Here is a 15,537-nt window from a genome sequence, read left to right on the forward strand (position 1 = left end):
GTGGTAGGTTAGGAGGGTTTCTCCTAAAGTCTATCACCATTTCTATGGTTTTGAGTGTGTTCAGTTCTAGATTGTTCCGGTCACACCACGAGGCTAGTTGTTAAACCTCCCGTCTGTATGCAGTCTCATCATTGTCTCTTATGAGACCAATCACTGTCTACAAAAGTCTACAAAAAGGACCCCTACCTTAGGTCTTTCAAGACTCAAGATGTTGTAGGATATACAAACAAACAAGTATAACAATAACAAACAATAAACAATACTGAAACAAAACTACTGCAAAACTAACACATACAAAATGGTAAATACTGTACATACAAAAACTGTTCTTGTGTCTAGTTGTTCTGGTGTGCCAGGTCATGACAATCATTAAGTGTCGTACCACATGATTCTTGACAAATGTATATTTTATTTTATGTATGCTGAGAGCATATGCACCAAGACAAATTCCTTGTGTGTCCAATCACACTTGGCCAATAAAGAATTCTATTCTATTTCTATTCTATTCTATTCTAAGTAGCTACTCCAACTTTCAGCAATAAAAACCCCCACAATTTTGAGGGTAGGAGTTGAAACAATTTATGTCCAGGATGCGAGGGGTCCGTAAATATTTTCCCCGGCCTCTTTTTGACTCGTGCAGTCTACAGGTCGTCCATGGAAGGCAGGTTGGCAGCCATTGTTTTTTCTGCAGTTCTGATTCTCCTCTGAAGTCTGTGTCGGTCTTGTTGGGTTGCAGAACCAAACCAGACAGTATCAGAGGTGCAGATGATAATAAACAAATAAGGCTTCCTGTATAAGGGAGGTTAGAAAAACTCGATGTATTCCACCCCCTCCAAATACAAATGGCCAAACTGAACACTAGATGGCAGCAGAGACAAATCCAGGCATTGAAACGACAGGAAAACACACTAAAAAAATTGTCACATTAACCTTTGCACTATTTCATATTTATGGAAGTCTGCCAGGCATCGGAGACCTCCCGGAGGGGAATGGATGAGTTTCTATTTCAGCTGGGCCCACGATCGAAGGCCGGTCAGAGGCTTCGAAAGAGGGACATTTCACAGGGCCCAATAGCAGGATTCGAAACGGTGGCAATGGCCTCCCCAGGCTACGATCCCCCCAACACCGCCTCTCTCCTCGTTTTTCTGCCCATCCGTGCGTGTATGCAGTGAAGTGAGCAGGCCACACACACACACAAACACACACACACAAAAACACACACAGCCCCGCTCCCAAGCTTGGACCAGAACATCTCCGGGACCGCCTTCTGCCGCACAAATCCCAGCGACTGGTTAGGTCCCGCAGAATTGGCCTTCTCTGGGTCCCGTCGACTAAACAATGTCATCTGGCGGGACCCAGGGGAAGAGCCTTCTCTGTGGTGGCTCCGACCCTCTGGAATCAGCTCCCCCCAGAGATTAGGATTGCCCCATCCTCCTTGCCTTTCGTAAACTCCTTAAAACCCACCTTTGCCGTCAGGCATGGGGGAATTGAAACATCTCCCCCTTGCCCATGTAGTTTTTGTGTATGATTCGATTGCGTGCTTGTTTTTTATATATTGGGGTTTCTTTTTTTTTTGGACTTTTTAACCTAAAATTGTAATTTAGATTGCTAAATATTAGATTTGTTACTATATACTGTTTTTTACCATTGTTGTGAGCCGCCCTGAGTCTCCGGAGAGAGGGGCGGCATATAAATCCAATGAATCTAATCTAATCTAATCTTGACCGGAAGGGGTCTCGTTGGACCACTGCCAGAGCCTTTCCATACAGTCAGTTCTCTGGATTCTTCCTGCGATCCTCGGTTCAACATTTTTAATCGAATTATAAAGTAGAGTGGTACCTCATCTTACGAACGCCTCTTCTAACGAACTTTTCAAGATACGAACCCGCTGTTTAAGATTTTTTTGCCTCTTCTTCCGAACTATTTTCACCTTACGAACCCAAGCAGCTGCTGCTGGGATGAAGGGGTTTCTTTTTTTCCCCTTTTTTGAAGAAAGAAAAGGGAGGGGCTGCTTGGAGTAGGAAACATTTTGCAGAGAACAACGTGCTTGCAAAGGAACTGAAAGGGTGTCTTTTTAAGAAAGAAAAGGGAGGAGGGAGGGGCAGCTTGGGGGAGGAAAATTTTTGCAGAGAACAAGGTGCTTGCAAAGGCACTGAAAGGGTGTCTTTTTAAGAAAGAAAAGGGAGGAGGGAGGGGCAGCTTGGGGGAGGAAAAATTTTGCAGAGAACAATGTGCTTGCAAAGGCACTGAAAGGGTGTCTTTTGAAGAAAGAAAAGGAGGGGCGCCCCCCTTGCCTTTCTTCCTCCCCACTCACCATTTAGCCTAGCCTTGCTTCTTCCACCCGCCCCCTTTAGCTGCTCCTCCCCGCCCTCTGTTCGCCTCCCTTCTAAAGTTTGGGATTTTCCTGAAGGATTTGCAGGCATTATTTGCTTTTACATTGATTCCTATGGGAAACATGGTTTCATCTTACGAACTTTTCACCTTACGAACCTCCTCCTGGAACCAATTAAGTTCGTATGATGAGGTACCACTGTATTATGAAATGCAAAATACAAAGTACAGTGTTCCCTTGATTTTTGCGGGGGATGCGTCCGAAACCGCCTGCGAAAGTCGAATTTCCGCGAAGCAGAGATGCGGAAGTAAAAACACCATTTTTGGCTATGGACAGTATCACAAGCCTTCCCTTAACACTTTAAACTCCTTTGTTTTCAATCTGCATAAGCCCGGGATAGAAGAAAAGTCGTGTTGGGCAAACCGAACTTGCAAAGTTCGGGCTTGTGCCGAACTTTGCAGTGTTCGGCATGCCGAACCTGAACTTTTTAAAAAGTTCGGGTTCAGCGTTTGGCGTTTGCTTGAATACCGCAAAGCGCCACCGCCCAGGAGGAGAGTGGGGAATCCCATCATGGGATTCCCCACCTCCTTTTGCTTGCGGCGCTGCAAGCCAGAGGAGGTGGGGAATCCCACAATGGGATTCCGGGGCGGGGCTTTGACATCACGGAGACTCCTTCCTGGCTGGCTGAAATGGGGAGGAAGGAGTGTCTGTGACGTCAAAGCCCCGCCCCGGAATCCCATCATGGGATTCCCCACCTCCTTTGGCTTGCAGCGCCGCTGCGGCATCCATTTCCATAAAAATAAAAGGAAGCAAAAGGAGGTGGAGAATTCCCCACCTCCTTGTTTATTTTTACAGAAAGGGACACTGCAGCGGCGCCGCTGTTGTTCGGGTTTGGGTTCTGGTTCGGCGAACTCACCCAAACTTCACGGCAAAGTTCGGCCGAACTCGCCGAACCTGAACTTTGTCGGGTTCGCCGAATACTAAACAAAAGCAAACTGAATCCGGCTGTTTGCTGCAAGGAGGCAAATTGCTGGGAGGCAGAGGCTGATTTTTTTTTCTCCCCTCCCCCCAAATGAAGGTGCATCTTATAGTCTGGAGCATCTTATAGTCTGAAAAATACGGTAACATTTGTGTGTCGCCTCTTTGTTGCAGGAGAAAGAGAGACAAACCACAGCCCGTTGACAAACTCCATCCATCTGGACAGCAGAATTGGCATTGCAGGAGGTATGTTCCTTCTATTTGCTATTTTAAAAGGGTGGATTTGGAGGTTTGGGTGCAGGAACTATTGGGTGCATCTCTGCTACATACCGTGTTTCCCCGAAAGTAAGACAGTGTCTTACTTTCTTTTTATACCCAAAAGCCCCACTATGTCTTACTTTCGGGGTGTGTCTTATATTGGAAAAAAATTGTCGAATTTTTTGTTTTAACCATAAAATTAACATTTAGACGCGATGACGTATGGAGGGGGGGCGGCGCGGAAGTGGGCAGGAAGCGGCGCTCATTAAGATCAGAGTGAGGTGGCAGACGCGGCGACGTATGGAGAGGGGGACGGCGCAGGCGTGGGCAGGAGGCGGCGCTCATTTGGATCAGATGGAGGCAGCAGACGCGGTGACGTATGGAGGGGGGGGTGGCGCGGAAGTGGGCAGGAGGCGGCGCTCATTTGGATCAGACGGAGGCGGCAGACGCGGTGACGTATGGAGGGGGGGGCGGCGCGGAAGTGGGCAGGAGGCGGCGCTCATTAAGATCAGAGGGAGGTGGCAGATGCGGCGACGTATGGAGAGGGGGACGGTGCGGACGTGGGCAGGAGGCGGTGCGCAGCTAGATGAGAGGGAGGCGGCAATATCCCCGTGTTTCCCCGAAAGTAAGACATATGTCTTACTTTCGGGGTACGGCTTATATTAGCCGACCCCCCTGAAACCCCCGATACGTCTTACAATCGGGGGTGTCTTACTATCAGGGAAACAGGGTAGCATTGAAGGATACCACCCCCCCCTTGTTGGTTTTCCTTTTTAAAAATCACAAGAAAGGCTATCCTGAAGGTGTTTTTCCCAAAAGCACTGGACTCTCTCGGTTTCCAATTTTTAATGTTGTTGTTGTTTTTTAACTTGAAAACATTTCTCATCCAAGATGCCTCTTCTGTTCTGTCTTGAACAGTGGGGAAGGGAAAGATTTATGCAAGGTGCAAGATTTATGCATGATTTTATGCAAACTTACGACCTACAATTGAGCCCAAAATTTATGCTGTGAAGCGAGACATTTGTGAAGCGACTTTTGCCCCGTTTTATGCCAAAAATTTTACTGCCATACTGTGGGCGTGGCATATTTTGTGGATGTGGCCATGTGACTGGGTAGGAGGGGTTTGCTGGCCATGTGACTAGATGGGAGTGGCTTGACAATCATGTGACTCAGGGTGGTTTAAAGGTCATGTGACTGGGTGGGAGTGGCTTACCTAGTTGATGGGACCTGGAGAAGGCCAAGCAACATTGTCTAGTTGATGGGACCTGGAGAAGGCCAAGCGACATTGTCTAGTTGATGGGACCTGGAGAAGACCAGGCAACATTGTCTAGTTGACGAGACCTGGAGAAGGCCAAGCGACATTGTCTAGTTGACGGGACCTGGAGAAGGCCAAGCGACATTGTCTAGTTGACGGGACCTGGAGAAATCCAAGCGAAATTGTCTAGTTGACGGGACCTGGAGAAGGCCAAGCGACATTGTCTAGTTCACAGGACCTGGAGAAGGCCAAGCGACATTGTCTAGTTGACGGGACCTGGAGAAGTCCAAGCGACATTGTCTAGTTGATGGGAACTGGAGAAGGCCAAGCGATATTGTCTAGTTGACGGGACCTGGAGAAGGCCAAGGGACATTGTCTAGTTGACGGGACCTGGAGAAGGTCAAGCAACATTATCTAGTTGACGGGACCTGGAGAAGGCCAAGGGACATTATCTAGTTGACAGGACCTGGAGAAGGCCAAGGGACATTATCTAGTTGATGGGACCTGGAGAAGGTCAAGCCACATTATCTAGTTGACGGGACCTGGAGAAGGTCAAGCAACATTATCTAGTTGACGGGACCTGGAGGAGGCCAAGGGACATTATCTAGTTGACAGGACCTGGAGAAGGCCAAGGGACATTATCTAGTTGAGGGGACCTGGAGAAGGTCAAGCCACATTATCTAGTTGACGGGACCTGGAGAAGGTCAAGCAACATTATCTAGTTGACGGGACCTGGAGAAGGCCAAGGGACATTATCTAGTTGACAGGACCTGGAGAAGGCCAAGGGACATTATCTAGTTCAGAGGTCCCCAACCGCCGGTCCGCGGACCAGGACCGGGCCATTGGGGGTTTTCAGCCGGTCCGCGGCGGCGCTGCCCTCCCGGCAGAGAACATTATGCAGGACGGGGTGGGGCGTCGGGCGGTGACGCAGCCCTCCACACTTCTCCACAGGGCGGGGAGAATCAGGAGGCTCCTTTGGCGGCTGGGGGCTGCCTGGCTTTGTGATTTTGGCTGGGGGGGGGAGTTAGGAAGGTCCTACTTCTCCCCCCCCAGCCAAAAATTCAAAGCCTATCTGCTGGATACGGGCGATGAGTGGGACAGAGCGGCGCGGAAGCCTCTTGCAGCAGCTGCCACAGCCACCGGCTTCGGCACCGTTCGTCCCGCCCATCGCCCGTATCCAGCAGAAGCTGCTGCCCGAGTGCTCTTGGCCGGCGGGATTTAAAGTGCTGGGGTGGGGGTGTCCTGACAGCCCCCCCACCCCAGTGCTTCGCCTCCCGCTGGGACACCCCCCACCCCAGCACTTTAAATCCCGCCGGCCAAGAGCACTCGGGCAGCAGCTTCTGCTGGATACGGGCGATGGGCGGGACGAACGGTGCCGAAGCCGGTGGCTGTGGCAGCTGCTGCAAGAGGCTTCCGCGCCGCTCTGTCCCACTCATTGCCCGTATCCAGCAGATAGGCTTTGAATTTTTGGCTGGGGGGGGAGAAGTAGGACCTTCCTAACTCCCCCCCCAGCCAAAATCACAAAGCCAGGCAGCCCCCAGCCGCCAAAGGAGCCTCCTGATTCTCCCCGCCCTGTGGAGAAGTGTGGAGGGCTGCGTCACTAAGCTCCACCCCTCCATAACCCCACCCCCATATGACCAAAGCCCCCCCCCCACCGGGCCGTGGAAAACTCGTCTAACTTAAAGCCGGTCCCTGGTGCTAAAAAGGTTGGGGACCTCTGATCTAGTTGATGGGACCTGGAGAAGGTCAAGCCACATTATCTAGTTGACGGGACCTGGAGAAGGCCAAGCAACATTATCTAGTTGACAGGACCTGGAGTAGGCCAAGCGACATTGTCTAGTTGACGGGATCTGGAGAAGGCCAAGCGACATTGTCTAGTTGACGGGACCTGGAGAAGGCCAAGCGACATTGTCTAGTTGTGGGACCCGGAGAAGTCCAAGCGACATTGTCTAGTTGTGGGACCTGGAGAAGGCCAAGTGAACATTGTCTAGTTGACGGGACCTGGAGAAGGCCAAGGGACATTGTCTAGTTGATGGGACCTGGAGGAGGCCAAGGGACATTGTCTAGTTGATGGGACCTGGAGAAGGCCAAGTGAACATTGTCTAGTTGATGGGACCTGGAGAAGGCCAAGCGACATTGTGTAGTTGATGGGACCTGGAGAAGTCCAAGCGACATTGTCTAGTTGACGGGACCTGGAGAAGGCCAAGGGACATTGTCTAGTTGACGGGATCTGGAGAAGGCCAACCGACATTGTCTAGTTGACAGGACCTGGAGAAGGCCAAGCGACATTGTCAAGTTCACAGGACCTGGAGAAGGCCAAGCGACATTGCCTAGTTGACGGGACCTGGAGAACGCCAAGCGACATTGTCTAGTTGATGGGACCCGGAGAAGGCTAAGCGACAGTGTCTAGTTGATGGGACCTGGAGAAGGCTAAGCGACATTGTCTAGTTGATGGGACCTGGAGAAAGCTAAGCGACATTGTCTAGTTGATGGGACCTGGAGAAGGCCAAGCGACATTGCCTAGTTGACGGGACCTGGAGAACGCCAAGCGACATTGTCTAGTTGATGGGACCCGGAGAAGGCTAAGCGACATTGTCTAGTTGATGGGACCCGGAGAAGGCTAAGCGACATTGTCTAGTTGATGGGACCCGGAGAAAGCCAAGCAACATTGTCTAGTTGATGGGACCTGCAGAAGGCCAAGCGACATTATCTAGTTGACGGGACCTAAGCGACATTGTCTAGTTGATGGGACCTGGAGAAGGCCAAGCGAACATTGTCTAGTTGATGGGACCTGGAGAAGGCCAAGTGAACATTGTCTAGTTGACGGGACCTGGAGAAGGCCAAGTGAACATTGTCTAGTTGACGGGACCTGGAGAAGGCCAAGTGAACATTGTCTAGTTGACGGGACCTGGAGAAGGCCAAGGGAACATTGTCTAGTTGACGGGACCTGGAGAAGGCCAAGCGAACATTGTCTAGTTCACGGGACCTGGAGAAGGCCAAGTGAACATTGTCTAGTTGACGGGACCTGGAGAAGGCCAAGCGAACATTGTCTAGTTGATGGGACCTGGAGAAGGCCAAGTGAACATTGTCTAGTTGACGGGACCTGGAGAAGGCCAAGTGAACATTGTCTAGTTGACGGGACCTGGAGAAGGCCAAGTGAACATTGTCTAGTTGATGGGACCTGGAGAAGGCCAAGCGAACATTGTCTAGTTGACGGGACCTGGAGAAGGCCAAGCGACATTGTCTAGTTGACGGGACCTGGAGAAGGCCAAGTGAACATTGTCTAGTTGACGGGACCTGGAGAAGGCCAAGTGAACATTGTCTAGTTGACCTGACCTGGAGAAGGCCAAGCGAACATTGTCTAGTTCACGGGACCTGGAGAAGGCCGACTCTGTGGGACCCAACCGATCGCTGGGACTCATGTGAATCCTTCCATTCCTCACTATCCTATCAGAGCTGAGGAAGCTTCCTGGAGGAGAAGCGAAACGTCCTCAAAAGAAAAAAATAAGAAAGAAGAAAATCCAGTTTCCTCCTGGAAAAAAAATTGCAGAAAGCGAAGGTTGCAGATGTTGCCGGACACGGGGAAAATAATTTGAGGGGGCTTGCGCTCGGTTGCAGAGAGAGCCGGCCCCCCATCCTCAGCTGCAATACTCGGGGGGGGGGGGTGTCACTTCAGAGCCCAGCTGTGCCTGCCAGTCGTACTCTTTGCTCCGAAGAAGCCGCGTTGGGCGAAACTGCAGGCCATCCGTTGAAAGACAGCCACCTCCAGTGAAAGCATCGGTTACAATCCTACCCGACAGCAGGGGCCCCTTTCTCTGTCGGTGGAGGATTTGGAACAGCTGGAAAGGAGGGTGTTGGAGGTGTGAATTTCCAAGAGGGGGGGAGGAGGGAGGGAGGGACAGTTTAAGCCAGAAAAGCTGTGCGACCCACTGACAGCTCTTGGCTGTCTGTCTTGCCTGAGATCATCGGCTGCCCTACCACCCCTTAGTCGAACTTCCATCCTACTAAGCAGGCATAAAAGGACATTGCACGGGGGCCAAGTTTCATGCTGGGCTGTTGGAGGGGTTTTTTTTTTGGGGGGGGGGGGTCATCTTCTTTTGTGGGTTGTTGAATTAACAGAAGGGTCTTCCATGCGTGTCTGGCTTTAAGTCTCAGGAAACTATCTGTCTCTGGTTCCCAATTCATGGTGAAGAGAAGTCCCCGGGGTTTATTGTTTGTTTTAAACCAAGAATAAGCTTCTTGGATGAGAAGGGAATCATCTTCTCTTAAACCAACAGTAAGATTCCACGGTGCATTTGTATGCAAAGCATTCTCTAAGTAGCATCCGGATCATATTTGCCCCACATTTCAGGGTACGGAAGAAAGCTGAGAGAGGGGAGGAGAGAGAGAGAAAGAAAGAGAGAGAAAGGGAGTGGGGAGAAAGAGAGAGAGAGGGAGATAAACAGAGAGAAGGAGAGAGAGAGAGAAAAGTGAAAGAGGGAGAGAGGGGGAGAAAGAGAGAGAGATGGAGAGAAAGAGAGAGAAAGAGAAAAAGAGAGAGAGAGAGGAAGAGAGAGAGAGAAAGAGAGAAAGAGGGAGGGAGAGAGAGAGAGAGAAAGAGAGAAAGAGAAAGGGAGAGAGAGAAAGAGAGGGAGAGAAAGAAAGAATGAGAAAGAGAGAGAAAGAGGGAGGGAGAAAGAGAGAGAGAGAGAAAGAGAAAGGGAGAGAGAGAAAGAAAGAGAAAGAGAAAGGGAAAGAGAGAAAAATAGAGAGAGAGAAAGAGAGAGAAGGAGAGAGATAAACAGAGAAAGAGAGAGAGAGGAAGAGAGAAAGAGAGAGAAAGAGAAAGAGGGAGGGAGAGACAGAGAGAAAGAGAAAAAGAGAGGGAGAGAAAGAAAGAAAGAAAGAGAAAGAGAGATATAGAAGGAGAGAGAAAGAGAGAAAGAGAAAGGGAGAGAGAGAAAGAGAAAGAGGGAGAGAGAGAGAAAGAGAAAGCGAAAAAGAGAGAGGGAGAGAAAGAGAAAGAAAGAAAGAGAAAGGGGAGGGAGAGAGAGAGAAAGAGAAAGAGAGGGGGAGAAAGAAAGAAAGAGAGAGAGAGAAAAAGAGAGAGGGAGAGAAAGAAAGAAAGAAAGAGAAAGGGGAGGGAGAGAAAGAAAGAAAGAAAGAGAAAGAGAGAGAAAGAGAGGAAATATTCACAGCTGAGGGCTGTAAAGATGCACTCTGAACTTGCTTGTTTTCTTGCAGAAGTTTCACTACCCAGACTAGGTGATAACATCATCAGACCTGCCAGCTGTTTCTCTGGAATGGCATAAGGCTGTGATGGTGAACCTATAGCCCACATCCCACAGGTGGCACCTTGGAAAATTTAAGCCGGGAAAAATAAGCCATGGTTTCCCTGCTTCTCGATGGAGTCGCGAGGCTGATGTGAACTTGCGAGACTCCGAAATGAGCATTTAGTACTATTTTTTTTTAACACATTATACAAGGAGGAAGTCCCCAAATTTTTCACGGAGCTTGGGATGTGTTCTTTCAGCGTCTCCTCCGTTTCCTTCTACAATCTACCAATTCTGTTCCTTTCTTTCCGGACTGAAACTTGAAACACGTCTCTGATTTCTTTGCTTATCATATTCCTTTTTTAAATGATCTTTGCTCCATGAAAATATATGCCCTCGTTAACAACTTTGGAGACATAGGCCTCTTTCCCACCGCTTCTATCCCTCGTTTTCCTGCCACGGGAACTTGGGTTGAATTCGCACCCATGTTTTGGACACCCTGTGTAAGAACTCGCTCTTAGTTAACTGTTCTGTCTGGGTGCCCCCAGACTTCAACACCAACTGGAAAAAGCAGCCAGACACGCTGGTAAAAGCAAAAGCACTTTATAGTGTGAAAAATAAACACAGAGAAAAACCTGTTCTTCCCAACAGGCAGGCTATGAGACTTCACAGCAGAGTCCTGATGGCCAGACAATACAGCAGACTTCTTGCTGGCACACCCACCACTGTAGAGAATAAGCCCCCACGCCTTTTCCCCCCAAGGTTTCAGTATTCAAAGTCACAAACCAGAATTCCAAGACGCCAAAGATCACAGCCAGGTCCCAGGACTCCCAAAGATAATACTCCACAAGCCAGGAAGGGTGGGTCTGCCTTTCCAGCCTTTCCAGAGAGCACCACACCCAAACCCAGCTGTTGCCTCTTTAGTGCTGAAAGTATCTGGCTAATTGTCCCCTTCGTTGTGTTGCTCTTCTCTGCCGGAGATCGATGATTGCTTGTGCATTTTCATCTAAGGAATCCAGGCTGCTTGCTGGGGAGAGCTCCCTCTCGGGGGACTCTGGCTGTCCTCCCTCTCCCTCAGCCTGAGATTCCTCCTCCCCGTCTGCCTGAACCTCCTGTTCCTCATCCTCCCCCTCTGAGCAGGAAGCCGGCAGAGGATCCGCCGTTCCCTGAGGGGCCTCAGACGGAATCACAACAGTTAACAAGCCAGATATCTACCCCCACGTTGGACGTTACTGCATTGGGGGGGGGGTTCTTTCCTTTTTCCGAGTGGAGAATTTTGCTTTTGTTTCTATTCAAAGGCCTTCTGTTAATTTTGGCGCATTTCTCTAAGCCAAGGGTATCAAACTTGATTTCATTGAGGGCTGCAACAGGGTTGAGTTTGACCTTGGAGGGCCAGGAAATGAGTGTGTCTATGGTGGGCATGGGCCATGGGTGGGCTCCTCTTATTTTTTCCTATCAGTGCACATCATGATGTTTCGAGTGCAGACAGACAGACAGACAGACAGATAGCTTGGGAAGTATTCGAGTTGCGAGATTGTGATACAAAATCCAGCATATCAATCTTGTTTGCTGCGTATTACTGCTTTTTGTGAAAATAATAATAATAATAATAATAATAACAGCAACAACAACAACAGCAATAACAACAACAACAACAGGATGGTACTGTCACTGTACAAAGTCATTATGATGATACCCTGTTTCCCCGATAGTAAGACACCCCCGATTGTAAGACGTATCGGGGGTTTCAGGGGGGTCGGCTAATATAAGCCGTACCCCGAAAGTAAGACATATGTCTTACTTTCGGGGAAACACGGGGGTATTGCCGGGGGGGAGCCCGATGACGTCGCTTCCAAGCTCCCCCGCGCGCCCCTCGCCTCGCCGCGGCGCCACCGCCTCTTTCCCGGCTTGGCAAAGCGAAGGACGGCGCTGGTCCGAAGCGAGCCGAGCGGGCGGCGGCTTGCAGCGAAGGCGCTCGTCCCAGCAACCGAGTCCTGCTGAGGCTCGGCTGCAAGCGGCCAGCGAGGCCGACCAGCTCCAAGGCAAGCGGCCGGAGCTGCGCCCTCCTTCGCCCTCCTCCTTTCCGGCAGGCAGGTGGGGCTGCCCAACTGCGCAGAGCGGCTCCTCCCCTCCAGACACACGCTTCCCCGACACGCGTCTGTGGCTCCACGCGTGCACGCCGCTTGGAGCCCTGAGGTTGAACTTGGAAAAGGGTCACGAGGCTCCTGTCCTGCGGCTGCCCTTCTGGACTCTGGGGAGATGCCTTCGGGAACGCGACCCTTTCAATTTTTTTCCAATGTAAGACATACCCCGAAAGTAAGACGTAGTGGGGCTTTTGGGGGTAAAAAGAAAGTAAGACACTGTCTTACTTTCGGGGAAACACGGTAATAATAATTGCATTGGCATCCTTCTTAGAAACATAGATAATTGACAGCAAAAAAAGACCCCATGGTCCATCTTGTCTGCCCTTATACTATTTCCTATACAGATTGAGTTCATGATGTCTTTCCTGATAGGTTTTATGCTTAAGACCTTCCACCATTTTTGTAGCCCGTCTTTAGACCCCTTCAGTTTTATCTCTATTATTATTATTATTATTATTATTATTATTATTATTATTTATTAGATTTGTATGCCGCCCCTCTCCGAAGACTCGGAGCGGCTCACAACAACAATACACAATACAAATCCAATGATTAAAAACACAACAGTTAAAACCCTTAATTTAAAAACAATCATACAACCCAAACAAACCATACATAAAACGGGATGGCCAAGGGGAATCAATTTCCCCATGCCTGGCGGGAGAGGTGAGTTTTTAGGAGTTTGCAAAAGGCAAGGAGGGTGGGGGCAGTCCTGATCTCCTGGGGGGAGTTGATTCCAGAGGGCCGGGGCCGCCACAGAGAAGGCTCTTCCCCTGGGTCCTGCCAGACGGCATTGTTTTGTCGACGGGACCTAATTAGTCGCTGGGATTTGTGCGGCAGAAGGTATTAAAGATATTAAATATCTTTCATAATAATATTAATAATAATAATAATAATAATAATAATAATAATAATAATAATAGAATAGAATAGAATTTTTATTGGCCAAGTGTGATTGGACAAACAAGGAATTTGTCTTGGTGCATATGCTCTCAACGTACATAAAATAAAATATACATTTGTCAAGAATCATGTGGTACGACACTTAATGATTGTCATAGGGGTCAAATAAGCAATGAAGAAGCAATATTAATAAAATCTTAGGATATACGCAACAAGTTACAGTCATACAGTCAACATGGGAGGAAATGGGTGATAGGAATGATGAGAAAAACTAGTAGAATAGAAGTGCAGATTTAGTAGAAAGTCTGACAGTGTTGAGGGAATTATTTGTTTAGCAGAGTGATGGCGTTCGGAAAAAAACTGTTCTTGTGTCTAGTTGTCTTGGTGTGCAGTGCTCTGTAGCGACGTTTTGAGGGTAGGAGTTGAAACAATTTGTGTCCAGGATGCGAGGGGTCAGTATATATTTTACCCGCCCTATAATAATAATAATAATAATAATAATAATAATAATAATAATAATAATAATAATGGCAAAAAGAGGTAGGGGAATGGCTTGCACGGCAGCAGATATCGCTCCATGTGCCATCTGTGGCACCCATGCCAGAGGTTCGCCATCATTGCTTTAACCATTTGCTGGTTCCAGGCCAGCCCTGTGGGTCAGATCTAAGCACCCCGTGGGCCAAATCCAGCCCGTGGGCCGTGAGTTGGACACTCCTGCTCTAAGCTATCAAGACATTTTGAATGTTGCTTCTGTCTTCTCGGACAGCGGACCCCAATACTTGGGGCCCAAGGAATAAGTTCCTTCGAAGGAGGTTTTTCCATAGACCGGAGGGGGAAAGGTTTTATGTGCTTTCTGCATCCCACAGATGAGACTTTGCTTCTTTGCGTAGTTTCTGGCAGGGGTTGGGGACTAGGATACTAGCCAGGGTGTCCAGCAAATCTGGAAAAGAGGGAAATCAGGGAATTATCAGGGAAATAATACCTCCGGAACCGCCTGCAACCGCACAAATCCCAGCGACCGATAAGGTCCCACAGAGTTGGCCTTCTCCGGGTCCCGTCGACTAAACAATGTCATTTGGTGGGCCCCAGGGGAAGAGCCTTCTCCGTGGCGGCCCCGACCCTCTGGAACCAACTCCCCCAAAGATTAGAATTGCCCCCACCTTCCCTGTCTTTCGTAAACTACTCAAGACTCATTTATACCGCCAGGCATGGGGGAGTTGAGATATTCCTTCCCCCTAGGCCATTACAAGTTATGCATGGTATGTTTGTGTGTATGTTTGGTTTTATAATAGGGGTTTTTAGTTGTTTTATTATTGGATTGTCACATGCTGTTTTAATCATTGTTGTTAGCCGCCCCGAGTCTATGGAGAGTGGTGGCATACAAATCCAATAAATTATTATTATTATTATTATTATTATTATTATTATTATTATTATTATTATTAAATAAACGGTTCGGGAAATATCAGGGAATTCATGAAAAAAACGGAATAAATCAGAGGGGGAAAAACCCCAAACTATATTAAAATGTTTAAAAGTCAGGGAAAAATCATATTAAAAAAAACTGATTGCGCTGCCTGGCAGAGTCAAGCAAAAATGAGCTTAACTGTGGCAACAACTTGCTTCTTGAGCTACAGATATTTCTCCATGGCTTAACCGTTTACTCTGATGTCATTTATGACTGCGCCTTAACTAGATTGCAAATTACAGGGAAATATCAAGGAAATATCAGGGAACTTAAAAATGCTTTTGTATTGTATTGTATTGTATTGTATTTGTATTTATTAGATTTGTATGCCGCCCCTCTCCGAAGACTCGGGGCTGCTAACAACAATATAAAAAGACAATGTAAACAAATCTAACATTAAAAACAATCTAAACAACCCCCAATTTAAATAACCACTCATACATACAAGCACACCATGTATAAATTCTATAAGCCTAGGGGGAAGGGAAATTTCAATTCCCCCATGCCTGACGACAGGTGGGTTTTAAGGAGCTTGCGAAAGGCAAGGAGGGTGGGGGCAACTCTGATCTCTGGGGGGGAGCTGGTTCCAGAGGGTCGGGGCCGCCACAGAGAAGGCTCTTCTCCTGGGTCCCGCCAAACGACATTGCTTAGTCGACGGGACCCGGAGAAGGCCAACTCTGTGGGACCTAACCGGTCGCTGGGATTCGTGCGGCAGAAGGCGGTCCCGGAGATATTCTGGTCCGATGCCATGAAGGGTCATAACCCTGGACACCCTGCTAGCCCATCCAAACACCCAATTCAAAAACTAATCTCTGCATCTCTTTATCCATGAGTGTGATAAAGATGTGTAAAGCTGCAAGCACAATCTGGTGGCAACCCACTCAGTGCTTCCAGTTTGATGGGGGTCAAATTGTTTGACCACCGTTTTCATCCAGTTATTTAACTCT

General features: G+C 48.6%; 1 protein-coding gene across 1 annotated transcript in view; it reads left to right on the forward strand.

Annotated features, from left to right (window-relative positions):
* Positions 1-15,537, forward strand: part of TSPAN9 (tetraspanin 9) — a 151,664-nt gene that overhangs the window by 25,895 nt on the left and 110,232 nt on the right. Inside the window, exon 2 of the mRNA XM_070755222.1 lies at positions 3,485-3,556. The gene's annotated coding sequence lies outside the window, so the exon portion shown is untranslated. The remainder of the gene's footprint in view (positions 1-3,484; positions 3,557-15,537) is intronic.

This window comes from Erythrolamprus reginae, chromosome 6 (genome assembly GCF_031021105.1).
Source record: "Erythrolamprus reginae isolate rEryReg1 chromosome 6, rEryReg1.hap1, whole genome shotgun sequence".
NCBI classification, from domain to species: Eukaryota; Metazoa; Chordata; class Lepidosauria; order Squamata; family Dipsadidae; genus Erythrolamprus; species Erythrolamprus reginae.